The sequence below is a fragment of the Cupressus sempervirens genome, chromosome 3 (genome assembly GCF_028749045.1).
Source record: "Cupressus sempervirens isolate cs-2001-9-10 chromosome 3, ASM2874904v1, whole genome shotgun sequence".
NCBI classification, from domain to species: Eukaryota; Viridiplantae; Streptophyta; class Pinopsida; order Cupressales; family Cupressaceae; genus Cupressus; species Cupressus sempervirens.
The window spans coordinates 39,874,409-39,896,498 of NC_143120.1; the positions used below are offsets into that span (position 1 = coordinate 39,874,409).

Consider the following 22,090-nt stretch of genomic DNA (forward strand, 5'->3'; position numbering starts at 1 on the left):
GAGGTCGATCATTGAAGGAGCTTGGTCATTAAAGGTGCTCAGAAACTAAGGGAACTAGACTTGTACTACATTTCTTAGCTTATACTATGTTTCTCGGTATTCATTGTAGTGATCGATGTGTGTTGGTTGTTCGGCACCTGTGGAACTTGGTAGTGCTGGTGTGAGCTCGACGATGCTTGTGGTTTTTGCAGATGCTCGATAGTGTGGCACATCAAATGGAGTTCTTGTGGATTGGATCGATCAACTTGGCATATTTAATGTGTGTGATCATGATGTGGATCAATCGTGGGATGTATGAACTTATTTAGGCCTTGGATCTTTATCCTAGGTGCATTTAATGGGTGTTGTAAGCCGACTAAGACATTTTGTATTTAATTTTTGTTGTACACTAACTTGTGGCTCAAATATGTATTCAATGTAAGGGTTTAATTATTTTGTAACTCTAGGTCAACCTGTGGCTTAGTTGGGTATAAGTATAAGGTCTTGTGAAGTCTTCAATCATTATGATCCAACATGAAGAAGATGGAATAGCTGATAGGGTGAATTTTGTTAGTAGAGCTAGTAGCTATGGCTTGGGGAACAAGGAGATGACTTGTAGGCTTGCGAGCACAAGTTTAGATCTCATTGGAGGTTTCAACTAGAATGTTGTTGTGTTACAGATTTGGATTAGCTAGGGTTTAGGTTGGATCTTGAGGGATCTTGTAGAACTATTAGTTTCTTTGTACTCTTTCATAACCGGGAAGGCTTTACAACTCAACTCACTACATGTAATCAGTTCTTTTTTATAAATAAAGGATTGAGTTTGGTATCAGATCTTGTATCTTGTATTGTGTTTCTATCGTTTGGTTAATTGTTGGGGGCTAGGACATCTCCTTTGGGAATTCTTTTTCCTTGCACCAGGCATCAGAAAAAGATACATAATTAACATCTAATTAGTTCAACACATATTGTGAGGATAATAGAATTCACGGACAAACTTCAGCCCCTAAAACACCACAACATAATGAAATAGTAGATAGAAGAAATAGGACAGTTTGTGAGGCAATAAGAGAAATGTTACTTGAGGGTAAGTGACATATGTGCATTTGAGAGAAGCCATATACACCATGAACAGAGTTGAGATTAGAAAAGGAACATGTTACCTTATGAACTTTGGTTTGGTCATACATCTACTATTAAATCTTTCATAATTTTTGGAAGCAAATGTTATATCCTAAGAGATGATAAAATATGGAAGTTTGATCTTAGAAGTGATGAAGGTATATTTCTTGGATATTCTACTAAAAGTAAGGGTTACAAATGTTATAATTTAAGGCCAAAGAAGATTGTTAAAAGTGCAAATGTAAGTGTTTAGTGGTGAAATGGAGACCAATGAATTTAGTAATATAAATTATGTGAAATAATTTCTTTAACTAACCACTTTTACACTAAAATTTAAAATACAAGAGAAATAGGGGCTTCCAAACACAACTCTCAATATAATCCAAGTTAGATTAGCAAAACTCAAGGGATGTCAATGCTAAACCCAAATTGCATCAAGGAAACATGCACAAAAGTCCTCTTTTATGTAATGTTAATTTGATTAAAGATGTGTACATGTAAATGTGAAATTGAACCAATTGATTAAATGAGAAGAGTAAGATAGATCTAGGTGCTAAATATATGCAATTAACCTAATTAAGATATGAAAATAGGTCTAGACTAAAAGTGAAATGAATGATGAAGTACTCACCTTGAAATGTATAAGCGAATACGCCTTTTTGCTCTAAAAATCATGGATCTACACCTATGGCTGAACTTCCAATGGTGAATTCGTGCTTAGAGAGTTTTCATGAATATTTTTGAAACATAAGGCTTGTCTAATGTTATATACAACTCTATACAACATATAATCCTAACAAAGATAATTGATTCATTGTTTATATATTTAATTAATTATATGTATTGATTTAGTTAAGAATTGAATAAATAATTAATAGTGACAAATCACTTATTTATTATGGTGTTGTTAAGAGTTAAAATAGATTTATTGTCAAGTGTTGGTAATAGTTAAAATGTAACTAGTTAAGTTAAATACATGCGGATCTACTTAAGAACTAGTTGATTAATTGATAAGAGAACATGATGGAATTAGTAAGATCAATTAAATAATCGTCCATGGTGATGTTTAGAGTTAATTAACTAAGTGGAATTCACATGTAATATTAAAGAATGTGAAGGTAACTATCTTCCATACTTTTCTATATTAACCATTTTGTACATCCTTTACTTCAATAAGTCTAATAAAGAAAAGTATTGTCTTTTCCAACTTTAAAAGCTTAACATGTTCTATTATTTATTTTCCAATACAATCAAATATAGATGTTTGTTTATCCTTTACTTCAACCAGACCCAATAAACAAAAGAATTGTCTTTACTAACTTTGAAAGTTAAACATGTTTTATGATTATTTTTCAATTTTTTATAATCAAATATAGATATTTAACTTTTTTTAACTTTCAAAAATATATAAACTTCCACCACACAAAAAGTTTGGAAGTCTCCAAATTTATTTGACATCTTTTATTAAAGAAAAAAATAGAAATAGAAAGTAAAGAATTCTTTTAAATGATTTTCCATGATCAAGCATAGAATATTGAAGTGTGCAATGGTTAAGAAAGAATATATAGAAATAGAAACGTAAAGTAAAGAATTCTTTTAAATGATTTTCCATGATCAAGCATAGAATATTGAAGTGTGCAATGGTTAAGAAAGAATATTAAATTCCTTCACCAAATTGATTTCCTTCAAACATAGAAGAAATTGATAATAATTAATAGTATAAATGCCAATGCATGTTAATGAAACAGCAGTACAATTGCAGTTGAGAACAGAGGAAGTGCATGCAACTCAACTTAATTCCAGATCAAATGGATACCTCAAAGATTTCCAATTCCAAGTAAGAAAATTAAATGAAACTATAATTATCATTATTGTTGTTGTATTTTATTGGGAGGTTTAATTTTGTTCCAATTTGCAATGGCTTTTGTTCACAGGGCTGAAGTGAACATCACCTATTTGGTGGGCAGCCGTCTCATTTTGGAAGCTTGGGAAGCATGCCAAAACGCTTACAAGTACAGAGATTTCTATAAAGTTGAATATAAAAACGTTTGGATAATTGCATTCAGTGGCTCCCAAAATTCAAGAGAGTATATGACAGACACGGACTTTGATGAATGCAACATCAGTGATTATAATAATGGAGAATTTGAGTGTCTGCAAGACGGTGATTCAGAAAACCCAAAGCTAGCTGTGGTACGAAAAGCTTTTTTAGACAAATTTCTTTGCATATTGCGATCATCCAACCTCAAGAATAAGGTTAGTATTATTATGGCAAATTTGTAAATATCATTCTTGCTAAAATGTGGGAGAAATTGTGTTAATGAAAACAAGGATCTTCATTATGATCTTGTTTAGTAGTCATTATTAGTGGACATTTTAATAGTTTTATTTCATTTTTTAATAATTCTCTTTGAGGTGTTGCTTTATAGTTTATTTTGTAGATTATATTTCTATTTGTGAAAATTATAAAAATGAAAATTTAAATTTTAGATACAAAGTAGTTAATTATTTTCTGTTTAAATTTTATTAAGTGGTAATGTTTAATAATCATAATTTTTTTTGTAAAATGAATATTAATCTATAAAATATTCATAACATTTATATAATTATTTTGAACAAATTATATCATTGGAGATTTTTGTATAACTATATTTTTTTTCACTTTTTTGTGTAACAGAAATATTTTATTTTCACATTTCTCTCTCATTTACTCTCTATCATTTAAAAAAACATGGATTGGAGCAAAAAGTCATAACATGAGACCTAAGATTGTATTCTCCTTCATTAAAATTAATGTCAAATTCTAGAATTATTTTATGCAAATACATATTAAATGAGCTCTCCCACGTTGCCTCTCCCCTCTCTTTCCCTCTTTCTCCCTCCATCCTTCTCTACATTTATCTTATTTTTTCCTTTAACCATCCTCTTTCTTTCTCTTTATAACTCTCTTTTTATCCCTCACCTCTCTCCCCCCCTCTCTCCTTTCTCTTGATCTTTCTCCCTCCCTCCTTCCCTACCTCCATCTTCCTTTTCATTTCACCGCCTCTCCTCCTCCCTAAATCCCTTCATCTTTCCTTCCTCCATCTACCTATCCCATTTCTCTCCCTCTTTCCTTCCCTACCACCATCTTTTATTTCCATTAACCATCTATCTTCCTCTCTCCCTCCCTAACTCTCTTCTTCTTCCTTTCCTCTCTATGCCTCTCCTCTTTCTTAACTTTTCTCTCTCCCGCCAACCTTTTGTACCTTTGTCTTCTTTTTCCTTTAACCATCTATTTTTCACTCTCCCTTTCTAACTCTCTTCCTCTTTTTTTCGTCTATCCCTCCCTAACTCCCTCCCTCTCCCCTTTCTCTCTTTCTCTTTCTCCATCCCTCTTTCCCTACCTTCATCTTCTTTTTCTTTTAACCACCTCTCTTCCTCTCTCCTTGTCTAACTCTCTTTCTCTTCCTTTATTCTCTCTACCTCTCCCCTTTCTCTCCTTCTTTCTCCCTCCCTCCTTCCCTTCCTTCGTCTTCTTTTTCCTTTAACCATCTCTTCCCGTTTCCCTCCCTAACTCTCTCTGTTTCCCTCTTTGTCTCTCTCCCTCTCCCCCTTTCTCCCTCCTTGCTTTCTTACCATTGTCTTCCTTTTCTTTTGACTCTCTCTTCCTCTTTCCTTTTATAGCTCTCTTTCTCTTCCTTTCCTCTCTCTACCTCTCCCCTTTCTCTCCCTCCCTCCTTCCCTACTTTTGTCTTATCTTCCTTTAACCATCTCTCTTCATCTCTTGATGCCTACCTCTCTTCCTCTTTATTTCCTCTCTTTGTCTCTCCTATTTGTCTCCCTTTTTATGCCTCCCTCTTTCCCTACCCCGGTCTTATTTTTCATTCAATCATTTCTCTTCTTGTCTTCCTCCCTCACTCTCTTCCTCTTCCTTTCCTCTCCTTCCCCACACCTTTCTCTCCCTCTTTCTCCCTTCCACCTTTCCTACCTCTGTCTTCTTTTTCCTTTAACCATCTCTCTTGCTCTCTCCCTCCCTAACTCTCTTCCCCTTCCTTTCACTCACTCGGCATCTTCACTTTTATTTTTTCTTCACATTCCCTCCCTCCTTATGTTTGACTTATTTTACCTTTCACCATCTCTCTTACTCCTCCTTTAACTCTCTTCTTCTTCCTTTCAATCTTTCTGCCTCTTTCCTTTCTCTCCCTCTTCTCCCTCCCTTCTCCTTTACCTTCATCTTCTTTTCATTGTTTCTATTGCTAGTTCTCAATATTCTTTTAATTATATAACTATTTTTTCAAGTGAAAAATCTAGACATAAATATATAGTCTATCAATAATTGTCTTCTTACCATCCTATCATTAGAATCATTCAGATATTATAAACTGAAAATGAACTTGTTAAACTATTCTATACTTGAAAATAAAAATAAAGAATAATTTAATAACACCTTTAGAAACTGACCTGTCTAACATGAATGCATACAACATAGAATATGAAACCTACTAGATTTTCTAAAGCTTCTTCTTTAACATACATATTAATCTTCTCAACCTTTAGTCTGATTTTTCCCTAAAAACTCGTTTTTCCAGAATAGAACTTTACAAATATCCAACAAAGACAATTGTCATAGCAACAACACATTTATAGATATAAAGAAATTGACCAGTCTAACATAAATGCACACCATAATATATGAAACCCATTAGATTTCCTAAACTTTCCTCTTAAACATTCATATTAGTTTCCTCATACTTTGGTCTGAGATTTTTCCCTCAGAAACTCTTAACAAAGACAATTGTAAAAGCAACATATGACATCTAGTCTTTATATATTTTTATAATAACTAGTACATCACATCTTGTACCATCGTTTTTATCACGTTTGACCTCTTTCTATTTCCAACACTGGAGACATATTCATTATGTATGAATATGGTTTTGGAGTGCATCTCTGCAAATAAATTGCATACATAGGCCAATAGATCATTGCAAACCTTTCCTAAACATGTTCTTGTAGCTTTCTCACACAGACTCTTATGATATACTCTTTTCGATAAGCATTCTCAAAGAACACAAATGGGTTTCCTGCCACATGAAATGAAAAAGAAGAACATGAAAGAAAGTTGCTGTCCCACATATTACAGAGACGTGTGGAATGGAGTTGACATGAATCCTGCTGGAAATATACTTAACTTGAATTAAACTCCAGCCGCTTGAAAAGCCCTAAATTCCAAAACTGTCAATCTCTTGTAGTTATCGAGCTTAGTTATCCTTTACTTCATGGACAAAATAAGTTTTGATTTCTTCTAGTTTTCTAATTTGCTGAATACTTCTCTCTGAAAAGGGGTTCAATAAACCAAAATCCCAAATCGGTGTTTTGGTGTGAAAGGTCTGCTTAAGAGAGACTACAACATTGAGTGTGGCCATACATTCTAAAACAAACTTCTGAGCACTAATCTTTTCATCTACTTTGATTGTTTTTCTGTTGTTGTTTATCATCCCAACAAAGCATAACCTTGCAGGTTCTCGAAGCTCATAAAGCTCAGAATGGTAACAATGAGAAGAAGACTATAATCTTCACAGGCCATTCCTTTGGTGGAGCAATAGCATCCCTGGCGACACTGTGGGCACTCGGGAAGAACCCTCAAGTCTCCTCACTGTGCATCACATTTGGGTGTCCATTAGTGGGAGACAAGGTATTTTCCAAGGCAATTGAAAGAGAAAAGTGGTCTCCCAACTTCTGTCACATAGTTTCAAGGCATGACATTGTCCCCAGAATTTGCTTCTCGCCATTCAAATCAGCACCAGTCTCCAAAGCCCTGGAGGAGCTGCTGCCCTACTGGTACGACACCATGAAGAATCAGAACAAGCAAGAAAATCAGAAGCCACTTCAGGATGGAAGCCATCCACCGTCAAAAGAGAATTATCAGGAGTTTATAAAGCAGGTAATCCGTGATGCATGTCAAGTAGTAACACATGAGACTACATCTCTTGTTGTGGGGCCTGCTAATTTGGTAGGAGGTGCTGCGAGAGAGCTGATAAAGAGGAGTCCTTATAGGCCATTTGGTTATTATGTCTTCTGCTCCACCAGTGGTACTGTCTGCTGTATAGAAAACCCAGAGACCTCACTGCATATGTTGTATTTTGCTCTTGAAAACAGCAAGCTATTTGGGACTTGCATCATGGATCACATTGAGTACGAGAAAACAATAAAACACATTGCCAAAAGTTCAGGTCTGACAGCATCATGTTCAAAGACTGTGAAGTCTGAGAGATCCTCGGCAGCTGATGTTAGAATTGACTTACAGTTGGAAGCAATGGGGATTTGTAATCAGGTAAAACAAGAACTTTAATTCTGTAACATTGTTTCTGTTTTTTAAGTTTCCTCAAGGGATAAGAGTTATGATAAAAGTTAATTACATTTATTTTCCCCTGTTTTAACAGAATGTTCAAGCTTGGCTTGGACTAAAAGCTATTGAAGACAAGAAGAATAAATTGAGCACAAACATGGAGCAACAAAATATAAAGCTGGACGAGATTCAGGACTGCATGGCTGAACTGGAATGGTACAAAACAAGGTGTGAAGTTGATGGCTTGACTGGTTACTATAATTCCTTCAAGAGTCACAAAACAGAGAATGATATGAAGGCAAACAAAAACAGGTTAAAGCTTGCTGCTTTTTGGGACAGAATAACCGAACTAGTGGAGAAAGAAGAATTGCCTAATGATCTCCCCAGTCAAGTGAAGTGGGTGAATGCAGGGACTGAATACAGATTGCTTGTTGAGCCTCTTGACATAGCACATTATTATCGCCTTGGCAAGCATAAAGATTCAGGGCATTATATTGATAATGGTAGACCTAGACGCCATAAGCTTCTTCAGAAATGGTTGGAGGACAGGGAGAAAAAAGGGGGAATGCAACCAATGCAACGAACCCAAGAACGGGATCCATGCTCTTGGGCTCGTGATGAAGAAGCTTTCTCCTCAACTGCCGATGGTTCCAATGATGCCAACATATTGAACAACTGAATGGAATGAACAGTGCAAGCTTTCCAAAGATGCTGTTTTCCATGATTCTACATTCATGAACTGGTGGAAGAAATTTCTTTGGATACGTTATAATGGAGCAGGAACATAGACAATGATTGATAAGTTGTATATTTAATATAGATTGCAGGCTGGAGTCTCAGATTTATCTGTAGCACACAAGCTAACATGAATAGGGGTACATGGATATGGTAAATATATCTATATGACTCTTAGAGTGTCTAGTCCTAAGACGTTTAATGTATTTTTAGCAGTGTAAATGCTTTGGCAGATAAATTTAATATTTGAGAGAGTATAGTTCACAAAGGAACTACAGTTGAATAGCTCGAGGGTGTTGGCTTATCTAGAATGCTCGTTAGCTAGATCCCAACAATATGTATCTAAAGTTTAACCCCAAGGATTTAAATATATATAATGCTAAACAATATGCTGATAGATTCATTTGCAATATAAAAGTGTAAAAGGGCTACCTTTAAACATTATGCATTAAGGAAAAAATTAAGTTTGAAAAAAGTTAGTCAATTTTAGTGATTTAACACTTTTCGTCTAGGAATCAAAACTTAATGTGTGATGTTTAAGCTGAGCAATACAACTAAAGAATATAAGAGATACCCTTTGTTGCAGAGCATGATCATATGTAATTGTTTAATAGTTTAGTTGATATAGACTTTATAATTAAAAAACTATTGAATAATTCTAATTATGGTTCAATTATAACATTAAGTATATGTGCAAGTGTATGCGTAGTTGATAAAAAAATAATATAATATTTTAATAAATAGATATGATCATAAGTAATATAATGGTGAGTAAAATTAGACTATTTTTCTGATTTTTAAAATTCATTGACACGTATGTTGAGGGGTTTTTTATTCATTTCATTAATGATTTTAGTAGAATGATGTGTGTTACTCTCTTAAGAGAGAAATATTTAGCATTTGACAAGATCCTTAAAATAAAATTTGATAATGAATTAAAGATAAAATGTTTAAGGTCTAAGACTGATGTAGGAGAATCCTAGGGTAGTTGGAAATCCTACATGCTAGAGTGGTTTTGATCTTGGAACTTTGGAGAATGCGGTCATTATTAGTGCGGTATTGACTGAGGAGTTTGGTCACTGAAGGAGCTCAGTCGCTAAAGGTAGTAGGCTACTCAGGGAGGTAGGCATATACTGCATTGTTTGGCTTATACTATGTTTCTCAATATTCACTATATTGATCAATGTGTGTTGGTTGTTTGGCACCTGTGGAACTTGGCAATGCTTGTGGGAGCTTGACAATGCTTGTCATTTTTGTTGATTCTCGGTAGCGTGGCACATCAAATGGAGTTCTTGTGGATTGGATCAAATGACTTGGTGTATTCAATGTGTGTGATCACGATGTGGATCGGTTGTGGGGATGTATGTACTTATTTGGGCCTTGGTTCTTTATCCTAGGTACATTTAATGGGTGTTGTAAGATGACTAAGGAATTTTGTATTTAGTATCTGTTGCAGGATGACTTGTGGCTCAAATACATGTATTTAATGTAAGGGTTTATTTAATTGTAACTTTCTAGGCCAACTTGTGGCTTAGTTGGGTATAAGTAGAGGGTCTTGTGGAGTCTTGGATCATTATTATCCAACATGGAGAAGATGGAGTAGATGAGAGAGAGAAGTTTGTTAGTAGAGCCAGTAGTTGCAGCTTGGGGAATGAGGAGATTACTTGATGGCCTGCGAGCATAAGTTTAGATCTCGTTGGAGGTTTTTACCAAAGTGTTGTTGTGTTATAGATCTCAACTAGCTAGGGTTTGGGTTGGATCTCAAGGGATCTTGTAGAACTATTATTGCTTTGTATTTGCTCATAATCGAGAAGGCCTTGCATCCTAGCACATTGCATGTAATCAATTTTTTTTAGGAATAAGGGATTGCGTTTGGTATCAGATATTGTATCTTGTGTTGTGTTTCTGTTGTGTGGTTAATTTTTTGGGGGCTAGAACATCTACTTTGGGGATTCTCCCACCTTGCACTACATCAAGTAGTATCAAAGCCTAGTTGACTTTGTGGAGTTGAAGGTTGGATTTGGTTGATCTTGTGGATTTGCTTCTTTGGGTTTACGAAGATCTTGGAAGATTCCTCAAGAAGATTGGACCCTAGGGAAATTTATGATCTCTGTGACGCTGTAGAGATCATGATTTCAGAGAAGGTGAGATCAGATTTTAGATAAGAGCTATAGTTGATGAAGAATGATATCATGAGAGATATTTATGGTGTACTTAGGAATGTGGGTTGTGAGGATGGATATGAGGAAGCTCTTGACGACTTTGAAATTGTTGGATCTAGTGGTGAAGACATAACTGATCGAATAAAGAGACGTATGGAAGATAGGGATGGTTGATTGGATGGGTTTGGATCTTAATTGAAGTTGAAACATTAGATTAATATTTCTAATTTCTCAGGTACTTTAAATCTTGAAGACTTGATTGATTGGATTGGTGAATTGGAAGACTACTTTGAGTTAGAGGATATTAGTGATCTAGTCAGAGTGAGGTTGGCACAAACTAAGTTGAAAGGACATGCTTCTTTATAGTGGAAAAAATTACAAAGGGATAGATGAAGAAGGTGAAACAAAAATCACTAGATGGAGATTGATGGTGACTAAATTGAAGGCTAAGTTCATTCCTACTAATTATGAACTTGAGTTGTATAAGAGATTACAAAATTCGAAGCAGAAGGATTTGTCTATGAAGGATTATACTAAGGAGTTCTACAAGTTAACAACTCGGCCTGGGCATAGAACTTTCTAAGGAGAAGGTGGCTTAGTACATTAATGGTTTGAGATTTAATATTCGATTGAGCATGTTTATCAATATGCTCTAAAGGAAGAAGATAAGTTAAAAAGAAGAAATCAAGGTAGTTCAAAGGAGAAGCAAGATAACTCGAAAAAGGTTAAACAGAGTGTAGAAGATGAACCAAAACCCATTGACCCAAGGAAGAGGATGGGTAAGGTTTCCTTTAAACGTAATTGTTTCTGTTGTGGTGAAGAAGGATATAGAGCTTATGAATATTCACAAAAGACTGGTGATGGAAGAGATGCTATTGTGAATGAGGCTAAAGGCTCAGTCAATGAACCCAAAAGGGAAGGGGAGAGCTTACTAGCCTGACAAGTACTATTTGGTAAAAGAATTTTGGAACCTTATCAAAGGAGTAATTTGTTTAGAACTCGTTGTAAGTCTAATGGTAAAATTTGCAATGTGATTGTGGATGGGGGTAGTATTGATAACCTTGTTGCTAAGGAAATGGTTTAGAAACTTGGTTTGAAGAGAGTGAGACATCCTTGTCCTTATAGGATTGGTTGGTTACAAGATGAACATGCTTTGGAAGTAAGGGAGCAACTAGTGTCTTGTTGATTCTCATATTGGGAAGTATAAGGATTAAGTGTTGTGTGATATTGTGGACATGATTAGTTGTCACATATTACTTGGTAGACCTTGGCAGTATGATTGCAGGGCTATGCATGATTGTGTTAAGAATATATTTACAATCAAGAAAGTTGGTAGGAAGTTTTCACTAATTCATTTGCAAAATGAAGAACTCAGTAGCAGGAACCTGAGCTTTGGGAGCCGAGTTGAGATGAAGGATTCTGAGAGGGTTAAAGATCAATATAGAAAATAAACATGTGCTACAGTGAGAAAGGATGTGTATAATTAGAGAAACCATGTGAGTGTTGCTAGAAAGGATTGACATAAGTGGAATTAAGGGAAGAGTGTGAAAGGTGATAACTTGGAGGATATGTATGCGAAGAACCATTTCAAGATTTATGCATTGAATCCCATAAGATGTTCTTTGAGTTGTTAAGAACATCTTTTCATACCTAGGGTGTCTGATGCAAGAGCATCCTAGGGTAGTCAGCAATCCTATATTCTGGAATGGTTCTCATCTTGGAGTTGGAGAACTTAGTTGTTATTGGGTAGTTTTGGATGCAGTATTGACCAATGAGGTTGATCATTGAAGGAGCGTGGTCATTAAAGGTGCTCCGAAACTAAGGGAACTAGACTTCTACTACATTTCTTGGCTTATACTATGTTTCTCGGTATTCATTGTAGTGATCGATGTGTGTTGGTTGTTCGGCACCCGTGGAACTTGGTAGTGCTTGTGTGAGCTTGACGATGCTTGTGGTTTTTGCAGATGCTCGATAGTGTGGCACATTGAATGGAGTTCTTGTGGATTGGATCGATCAACTTGGCATATTTAATGTGTGTGATCATGATGTGGATCCATCGTGGGATGTATGAACTTATTTAGGCCTTGGATCTTTAACCTAGGTGCATTTAATGGGTGTTGTAAGCCGACTAAGACATTTTGTATTTAATTTTTGTTGTACATTGACTTGTGGCTCAAATATGTATTCAATGTAAGGGTTTAATTATTTTGTAACTCTAGGTCAACCTGTGGCTTAGTTGGGTATAAGTATAAGGTCTTGTGAAGTCTTCAATCATTATGATCCAACATGAAGAAGATGGAATAGCTGATAGGGTGAATTTTGTTGGTAGAGCTAGTAGCTATGGCTTGGGGAACAAGGAGATGACTTGTAGGCTTGCGAGCACAAGTTTAGATCTCATTGGAGGTTTCAACTAGAATGTTGTTATGTTACAGATTTGGATTAGCTAGGGTTTAGGTTGGATCTTGAGGGATCTTGTAGAACTATTACTTTCTTTGTACTCTTTCATAAGTGGGAAGGCTTTACAACTCAACACACTACATGTAATCAGTTCTTTTTTATAAATAAAGGATTGAGTTTGGTATCAGATCTTGTATCTTGTATTGTGTTTCTGTCGTTTGGTTAATTGTTGGGGGCTAGGACATCTCCTTTGGGAATTCTTTTTCCTTGCACCAGGCATCAGAAAAAGATACATAATTAACATCTAATTAGTTCAACACATATTGTGAGGATAATAGAATTCACGGACAAACTTCAACCCCTAAAACACCACAACATAATGAAATAGTAGATAGAAGAAATAGGACAGTTTGTGAGGCAATAAGAGAAATGTTACTTGAGGGTAAGTGACATATGTGCATTTGAGAGAAGCCATATACACCATGAACAGAGTTTAGATTAGAAAAGGAACATGTTACCTTGTGAACTTTGGTTTGGTCATACATCTACTATTAAATCTTTCATAATTTTTGGAAGCAAATGTTATATCAAAAGAGATGATAAAATATGGAAGTTTGATCTTAGAAGTGATGAAGGTATATTTCTTGGATATTCTACTAAAAGTAAGGGTTACAAATGTTATAATTTAAGGCCAAAGAAGATTGTTAAAAGTGCAAATGTAAGTTTTTAGTGGTGAAATGGAGACCAATGATTTTAGTAATATAAATTATGTGAAATAATTTCTTTAACTAACCACTTTTACACTAAAATTTAAAATACAAGAGAAATAGGGGCTTCCAAACACAACTCTCAATATAATCCAAGTTAGATTAGCAAAACTCAAGGGATGTCAATGCTAAACCCAAATTGCATCAAGGAAACATGCACACAAGTCCTCTTTTATGTAATGTTAATTTGATTAAAGATGTGTAAATGTAAATGTGAAATTGAACCAATTGATTAAATGAGAAGAGTAAGATAGATCTAGGTGCTAAATATATGCAATTAACCTAATTAAGATATGAAAATAGGTCTAGACTAAAAGTGAAATGAATGATGAAGTACTCAACTTGAAATGTATAAGCGAATATGCCTTTTTGCTCTAAAAATCATGGATCTACACCTGTGGCTGAACTTCCAATGGTGAATTCGTGCTTAGAGAGTTTTCATGAATATTTTTGAAACATAAGGCTTGTCTAATGTTATATACAACTCTATACAACATATAATCCTAACAAAGATAATTGATTCATTGTTTATATATTTAATTAATTATGTGTATTGATTTAGTTAAGAATTGAATAAATAATTAATAGTGACAAATCACTTATTTATTATGGTGTTGTTAAGAGTTAAAATAGATTTATTGTGAAGTGTTGGTAATAGTTAAAATGTAACTAGTTAAGTTAAATACATGCGGATCTACTTAAGAACTAGTTGATTAATTGATAAGAGAACATGATGGAATTAGTAAGATCAATTAAATAATCGTCCATGGTGATGTTTAGAATTAATTAACTAAGTGGAATTCACATGTAATATTAAAGAATGTGAAGGTAACTATCTTCCATACTTTTCTATTTTAACCATGTTGTACATCCTTTACTTCAATAAGTCTAATAAAGAAAAGTATTGTCTTTTCCAACTTTAAAAGCTTAACATGTTCTATTATTTATTTTCCAATACAATCAAATATAGATGTTTGTTTATCCTTTACTTCAACCAGACCCAATAAAGAAAAGAATTGTCTTTACTAACTTTGAAAGCTAAACATGTTTTATGATTATTTTTTAGTTTTTTATAATCAAATATAGATATTTAACTTTTTTTAACTTTCAAAAATATATAAACTTCCACCACACAAAAAAGTTGGAAGTCTCCAAATTTATTTAACATCTTTAATTAAACAAAAAAATAGAAATAGAAATAGAAACGTAAAGTAAAGAATTCTTTTAAATGATTTTCCATGATCAAGCATAGAATATTGAAGTGTGCAATGGTTAAGAAAGAATATTAAATTCCTTCACCAAATTGATTTCCTTCGAAGATAGAAGAAATTGATAATAATTAACAGTATAAATGCCAATGCATGTTAATGAAACAAGCATACAATTGCAGTTGAGAACAGAGGAAGTGCAGGCAACTCAACTTAATTGCAGATCAAATGGATACCTCAAAGATTTCCAATTCCAAGTAAGAAAATTAAATGAAACTATGATTATCATTATTGTTGTTGTATTTTATTGGGAGGTTTAATTTTGTTTCAATTTGCAATGGCTTTTGTTCACAGGGCTGAAGTGAACATCACCTATTTGGTGGGCACCCGTCTCATTTTGGAAGCCATGGAAGCATGCCAAAACGCTTACAACTACAGAGATTTCTATAAAGTTGAATATAAAAACGTTTGGATAATTGCGTTCAGTGGCTCCCAAACTTCAAGAGAGTATATGACAGACACGGACTTTGATGAATGCAACATCAGTGATTATAATAATGGAGAATTTGAGTGTCTGCGAGATGGTGATTCAGAAAACCCAAAGCCAGCTGTGGTACGAAAAGCTTTTTTAGACAGATTTCTTTCCATATTGCGATCATCCAACCTCAAGAATAAGGTTAGTATTATTATGGCAAATTTGTAAATATCATTCTTGCTAACATGTGGGAGAAATTGTGTTAATGAAAATAAGGATCTTCATTATGATCTTGTTTAGTAGTCATTATTAGTGGACATTTTAATAGTTTTATTTCATTTTTTAATAATTCTCTTTGAGGTGTTGCTTTATAGTTTATTTTGTAGATTATATTTCTATTTGTGAAAATTATAAAAATGAAAATTTAGATTTTAAATACAAAGTAGTTAATTATTTTCTGTTTAAATTTTATTAAGTGTTAATGTTTAATAATCATTATTTTTTTGTGTAAAATAAATATTAATCTATAAAATATTCATAACATTTATATAATTATTTTGAACAAATTATATCATTGAAGATTTCTGTATAACTATATTTTTTTTCACTTTTTTGTGTAACAGAAATATTTTATTTTCACATTTCTCTCTCATTTACTCTCTATCATTTAAAAAAACATGGATTGGAGCAAAAAGTCATAACATGAGACCTAAGATTGTATTCTCCTTCATTAAAATTAATGTCAAATTCTAGAATTATTTTATGCAAATACATATTAAATGAGCTCTCCCACGTTGCCTCTCCCCTCTCTTTCCCTCTTTCTCCCTCCATCCTTCTCTACATTTATCTTATTTTTTCCTTTAACCATCCTCTTTCTTTCTCTTTATGACTCTTTTTTTATCCCTTACCTCTCCCCCCCCCCCCCCCCCTATCTCCTTTCTCTTGATCTTTCTCCCTCCCTCCTTCCCTACCTCCATCTTCCTTTTCATTTCACCACCTCTCCTCCTCCCTAAATCCCTTCATCTTTCCTTCCTCCATCTACCTATCCCATTTCTCTCCCTCTTTCCTTCCCTACCACTATCTTTTATTTCCATTAACCATCTATCTTCCTCTCTCCCTCCCTAACTCTCTTCTTCTTCCTTTCCTCTCTATGCCTCTCCTCTTTCTTAACTTTTCTCTCTCCCACCAACCTTTTGTACCTTTGTCTTCTTTTTCCTTTAACCATCTAATTTTCACTCTCCCTTTCTAACTCTCTTCCTCTCTTTTTTGTCTCTCCCTCCCTAACTCTCTCCCTCTCCCCTTTCTCTCTTTCTCTTTCTCCATCCCTCTTTCCCTAACTTCATCTTCTTTTTCTTTCAACCACCTCTCTTCCTCTCTCCTTGTCTAACTCTCTTTCTCTTCCTTTATTCTCTCTACCTCTCCCCTTTCTCTTCTTCTTTCTCCCTCCCTCCTTCCCTTCCTTCGTCTTCTTTTTCCTTTAACCATCTCTTCCCGTTTCCCTCCCTAACTCTCTTTGTTTCCCTCTTTGTCTCTCTCCCTCTCCCCCTTTCTCCCTCCTTGCTTTCTTACCATTGTCTTCCTTTTCTTTTGACTCTCTCTTCCTCTTTCCTTTTATAGCTCTCTTTCTCTTCCTTTCCTCTCTCTACCTCTCCCCTTTCTCTCCTTCCCTCCTTCCCTACTTTTTTCTGATCTTCCTTTAACCATCTCTCTTCATCTCTTGATGCCTACCTCTCTTCCTCTTTATTTCCTCTCTTTGTCTCTCCTCTTTGTCTCCCTTTTTATGCCTCCCTCTTTCCCTACCCCCGTCTTATTTTTCGTTCAATCATTTCTCTTCTTGTCTTCCTCCCTCACTCTCTTCCTCTTCCTTTCCTCTCCTTCCCCACACCTTTCTCTCCCTCTTTCTCCCTTCCACCTTTCCTACCTCTGTCTTCTTTTTCCTTTAACCATCTCTCTTGCTCTCTCCCTCCCTAACTCTCTTCCCCTTCCTTTCACTCACTCGGCATCTTCACTTTTATTTTTTCTTCACATTCCCTCCTTCCGTATGTTTGACTTATTTTACCTTTAACCATCTCTCTTACTCCTCCTTTAACTATCTTCTTCTTCCTTTCAATCTTTCTGCCTCTTTCCTTTCTCTCCCTCTTCTCCCTCCCTTCTCCTTTACCTTCATCTTCTTTGCATTGTTTCTATTGCTAGTTCTCAATATTCTTTTAATTATATAACTATTTTTTCAAGTGAAAAATCTAGACATAAATATATAGTCTATCAATAATTGTCTTCTTACCATCCTATCATTAGAATCATTCAGATATTATAAACTCAAAATGAACTTGTTAAACTATTCTATACTTGAAAATAAAAATAAAGAATAATTTAATAACACCTTTAGAAACTGACCTGTCCAACATGAATGCACACAACATAGAATATGAAACCTAGATTTTCTGAAGTTTCTTCTTTAACATACATATTAATCTTCTCAATCTTTAGTCTGATTTTTCCCTAAAAACTCTTTTTTACAGAATAGAACTTTTTACAAATATCCAACAAAGACAATTGTCATAGCAACAACACATTTATAGATATAAAGAAACTGACCAGTCCAACATAAATGCACACCATAATATATGAAACCCATTAGATTTCCTAAACTTTCCTCTTAAACATTCATATTAGTTTCCTCATACTTTGGTCTGAGATTTTTCCCTCAGAAACTCTTAACAAAGACAATTGTAAAAGCAACATATGACATCTAGTCTTTATATATTTTTATAATAACTAGTCCATCACATCTTGTACCATCGATTGTATCACGTTTGACCTCTTTCTATTTCCAACACTGGAGACATATTCATTATGCATGAATATGGTTTTGGAGTGCATCTCTGCAAATAAATTGCATACACAGGCCAATAGATCATTGCAAACCTTTCCTAAACATGTTCTTGTAGCTTTCTCACATAGACTCTTATGATATACTCTTTTCGATAAGCATTCTCAAAGAACACAAATGGGTTTCCTGCCACATGAAATGAAAAAGAAGAACATGAAAGAAAGGTTCGGTCCCACATATTACAGAGACGTGTGGAATGGAGTTGACATGAATCCTGCTGGAAATATACTTAACTTGAATTAAACTCCAGCCGCTTGAAAAGCCCTAAATTCCAAAACTGTCAATCTCTTGTAGTTATCGAGCTTAGTTATCCTTTACTTCATGGACAAAATAAGTTTTGATTTCTTCTAGTTTTCTAATTTGCTGAATACTTCTCACTGAAAAGGGGTTCAATAAACCAAAATCCCAAATCGGTGTTTTGGTGTGAAAGGTCTGCTTAAGAGAGACTACAACATTGAGTGTGGCCATACATTCTAAAACAAACTTCTGAGCACTAATCTTTTCATCTACTTTGATTGTTTTTCTGTTGTTGTTTATCATCCCAACAAAGCATAACCTTGCAGGTTCTCGAAGCTCATAAAGCTCAGAATGGTAACAATGAGAAGAAGACTATAATCTTCACAGGCCATTCCTTTGGTGGAGCAATAGCATCCCTGGCGACACTGTGGGCACTCGGGAAGAACCCTCAAGTCTCCTCACTGTGCATCACATTTGGGTGTCCATTAGTGGGAGACAAGGTATTTTCCAAGGCAATTGAAAGAGAAAAGTGGTCTCCCAACTTCTGTCACATAGTTTCAAGGCATGACATTGTCCCCAGAATTTGCTTCTCGCCATTCAAATCAGCACCAGTCTCCAAAGCCCTGGAGGAGCTGCTGCCCTACTGGTACGACTCCATGAAGAATCAGAACAAGCAAGAAAATCAGAAGCCACTTCAGGATGGAAGCCATCCACTGTCAAAAGAGGATTCTCAGGAGTTTATAAGGCAGGTAATCCGTGATGCATGTCAAGTAGTAACACATGAGACTACATCTCTTGTTGTGGGGCCTGCTAATTTGGTAGGAGGTGCTGCGAGAGAGCTGATAAAGAGGAGTCCTTAGAGGCCATTTGGTTATTATGTCTTCTGCTCCACCAGTGGTACTGTCTGCTGTATAGAAAACCCAGAGACCTCACTGCATATGTTGTATTTTGCTCTTGAAAACAGTAAGCTATTTGGGGCTTGCATCATGGAGCACACTGATTACGAGAAAACAATAAAACACATTGCCAAAAGTTCAGGTCTGACAGCATCATGTTCAAAGACTGTGAAGTCTGAGAGATCCTCGGCAGCTGATGTTAGAATTGACTTACAGTTGGAAGCAATGGGGATTGGTAATCAGGTAAAACAAGAACTTTAATTCTGTAACATTGTTTCTGTTTTTTAAGTTTCCTCAAAGGATAAGAGTTATGATAAAAGTTAATTACATTTATTTTCCCCTGTTTTAACAGAATGTTCAAGCTTGGCTTGGACTAAAAGCTATTGAAGACAAGAAGAATAAATTGAGCACAAACATGGAGCAACAAAATATAAAGCTGGACGAGATTCAGGACTGCATGGCTGAACTGGAATGGTACAAAACAAGGTGTGAAGTTGAACCACAGGACGGCTTGACTGATTACTATAAATCCTTCAAGAGTCACAAAACAGAGAATGATATGAAGGCAAACAAAAACAGGTTAAAGCTTGCTGCTTTTTGGGACAGAATAACCGAACTAGTGGAGAAAGAAGAATTGCCAAATGATCTCCCCAGTCAAGTGAAGTGGGTGAATGCAGGGACTGAATACAGATTGCTTGTCGAGCCTCTTGACATAGCACATTATTATCGCCTTGGCAAGCATAAAGATTCAGGGCATTATATTGATAGTGGCAGACCTAGACGCCATAAGCTTCTTCAGAAATGGTTGGAGGACAGGGAGAAAAAGGGGGAATGCAACCAAAGCAACGAACCCAAGAACGGGATCCGTGCTCTTGGGCTCGTGATGAAGAAGCTTTCTCCTCAACTGCCGATGGTTCCAATGATGCCAACATATTGAACAATTGAATGGAATGAACAGTGCAAGCTTTCCAAAGATGCTGTTTTTCATGATTCTACATTCATGAACTGGTGGAAGAAATTTCTTTGGATACGTTATAATGGAGCAGGAACATAGACAATGATTGATAAGTTGTATATTTAATATAGATTGCAGGCTGGAGTCTCAGATATATCTGTAGCACACAACCTAACATGAATAGGGGTACATGGACATGGTAAATATATCTATATGACTGTTAGAGTGTCTAGTCCTAAGACGTTTAATGTATTTTTAGCAGTGTAAATGCTTTGGCAGACAAATTTAATATTTGAGAGAGTATAGTTCACAAAGGAACTACAGTTGAATAGCTCGAGGGTGTTGGCTTATCTAGAATGCTCGTTAGCTTAGATCCCAACAATATGTATCTAAAGTTTAACCTCAAGGATTTAAATATATATAATGCTAAACAATATGTTGACAGATTCATTTGCAATATAAAAGTGTAAAAGGGCTACCTTTAAACATTATGCATTAAGGAAAAAATTACTTTGAAAAAAGTTAGTCAATTTTACTGATTTAACATTTTTCGCCTAAGAATCAAAACTTAATGTGTGATGTTTAAGCTGAGCGATACAACTAAAGAATATAAGGGATACCCTTTGTTGCAGAGCATGATCATATGTAATTGTTTAATAGTTTAGTTGATATAGACTTTATAATAAAAAAACTATTGAATAATTCTAATTATGGTTCAATTATAACATTAAGTATATGTGCAAGTGTATGTGTAGTTGATAAAAAAATAATATAATATTTTAATAAATAGATATGATCATAAGTAATATAATGGTGAGTAAAATTAGACTATTTTTCTGATTTTTAAAATTCATTGACACGTATGTTCCTATATCCCTAATTTGAATCGATTACCTTATGTACATATGTTATTACATGTTTCCTTCTACCCTATCAATTCACACACTTATACATATGTCTCATTCACTTATTAATCTCAATTGTCTATAAAACTAACATCATTTAATTGTTGGCTGTCAACTTGTGTCTTTCCAATTTATTTTTCAAATTCAAATTTGGTTGTCTGCCATCTTTATCCTTCTATTTTGAGTAGACTAAACACACATTTGAAACAATGTGATGCAATGTGCTATATTTAAAAACGTTCAATGCATCTATTTTAATCATCATATGCATCTTCTTATCAAGCATTCTAGACCACTAAAGTAATCAAGAGCTTGAACTTTGACTACGTGCATTAAAAATTGGGTATACTTAGTTGCTACCTACTATTTCTTGATATTGTCCAATTTTTGGATGTAAGAAAAAGTTTGTTGTAACATAATACTAATAATAATAATAATATTTTAATATACATATAAATGCCACCAATCTCCACATATTTAGGCAATGCAAAGAAAATGGTTACATGTCAAGTTCAAGAGAAAAACAATACTAATTGTCAAGATACGTTTAGAGCACAAATACAAATCAATGATTTCATAATTGATCTCATTGCCACAAGCATATCCTTCAACATGGAAAAAAATTCAACGAAAAATCATATCTAACTTATTGCTATAGAGGTACTACATCTAAAGTTTGACATAAGAATTCTTAGTTACATCAATTTAAGATTATTCATTAATTAAGATAAGTAACAATGTCTCCATCTTGTTCAATTTCTAAATCACATTATCCAACTACTTACTCTCAATGTATCTAAATAATATGATGTGTGTGCTTGTTCAGTTGCATCTATTTAATTAGCCTAGGTTAAACCCATTATAAATTTTTACTTCCTTTTTTATTTTGATAAAATTGTCTAACTCTACACATCTCAACCTTCTTCTTAATGCTATATAATTACCTTGGAGTTTTTGGATTTATAACATTCTATGATTACATCTTTGTTTTAGATATATCATTTTTCTTTACAACAATGTGCTTCACCAAAATA

General features: G+C 34.6%; 2 pseudogenes across 2 annotated transcripts; both read left to right on the forward strand.

The window, feature by feature from the left end:
• Window positions 1-2,850: 2,850 nt before the first annotated feature.
• On the forward strand, window positions 2,851-8,449 carry LOC149564686 (protein EDS1-like; annotated as a pseudogene). The gene is made up of 4 exons (XR_016361889.1): window positions 2,851-2,938; window positions 3,036-3,357; window positions 6,602-7,414; window positions 7,524-8,449. The product of XR_016361889.1 is annotated as a protein EDS1-like (transcript).
• A 6,435-nt stretch (window positions 8,450-14,884) lies between these two features.
• Window positions 14,885-20,482, forward strand: LOC149564687 (protein EDS1-like; annotated as a pseudogene). The gene is made up of 4 exons (XR_016361890.1): window positions 14,885-14,955; window positions 15,053-15,374; window positions 18,627-19,439; window positions 19,549-20,482. The product of XR_016361890.1 is annotated as a protein EDS1-like (transcript).
• The last annotated feature ends 1,608 nt before the right edge of the window (window positions 20,483-22,090 follow it).